Source organism: Olea europaea, unplaced genomic scaffold (genome assembly GCF_002742605.1).
Source record: "Olea europaea var. sylvestris unplaced genomic scaffold, O_europaea_v1 scaffold5328, whole genome shotgun sequence".
NCBI classification, from domain to species: Eukaryota; Viridiplantae; Streptophyta; class Magnoliopsida; order Lamiales; family Oleaceae; genus Olea; species Olea europaea.
This window is the reverse complement of record NW_019263653.1, coordinates 13,779-14,724: the sequence shown is the minus strand read 5'-3', so window position 1 is coordinate 14,724 and position 946 is coordinate 13,779.

Here is a 946-nt window from a genome sequence, read left to right as displayed (position 1 = left end):
TGAGACTAAAAATCTGAAGTATACTTTAGTCATCCAATATTCATGTCTTAGTGCCACTAAGGTGTCTAGAATTATTTGGAGTTTTACACATATCATGGACAATTTTAATGCTGAAGATGAAGTAAATTCAAGGACTGTGAGAGCTAACATTTCAGAGATCAATCAAGGAGTTCCTGTCGTTTCATTTTCGTTAGCTTTAGTCAGTATTCTGCCTTCACAAACAAATAATCATCGGGCTAAACCAATCTGTTTTTTCATGTCTGGTCGTCCACTTGGAATTACCCAAGAGTCTCCTTATCTGAAGGATGCTCTGCAAGAAGCTATGAAGAATTATCTCCAGAAATGTTTTAAGGATGTCTTAAAGTATGGATTCTCCAATATTCGATCTTGGTGGGATGAAAATAATTTAATTATTCAGAATGTGATTACCAACTCATTCCACGCAGACCCAGCACCTTTGATGAAACGCATGAATGTGTTTTTGAAAAAAATTGACTCTTACTTGTCTGAAAGAAAGCAGCACTTGGATTGTCCAACCGTTGAAGAAAAGGGGAGGAGTCGAAACTTTTGAACATTCAGCTAGAAGTAAATGATTCCACATGTTTTTCGTTGAGAGGCAAAATTAGTGACCTAACCTTTGAGTTAGATAGATTTCGTGATGAACTTCAAGCCCAAGAGGAAGACAAAAGTATGATTGGAACCAAGAAGACAGCATTGGAAGAAGCACAGACAAGAGATGTCGCTAGCATAGCATCCATTGACCAGAAAGGAAGACCCTCGAATATAGTTTCCTACGAGTGATCAATGGCGAGTGATCCTGATGAAGTCATGAATTTCTGATCCTTTTTTTTAAGATCATATTATTTGAATTTTGACTTACTATTTTTATTTGGATGAACTTTTCTTTTTCATGTTTCTTGTGTTTTTTACAGCAATTGATAAACAA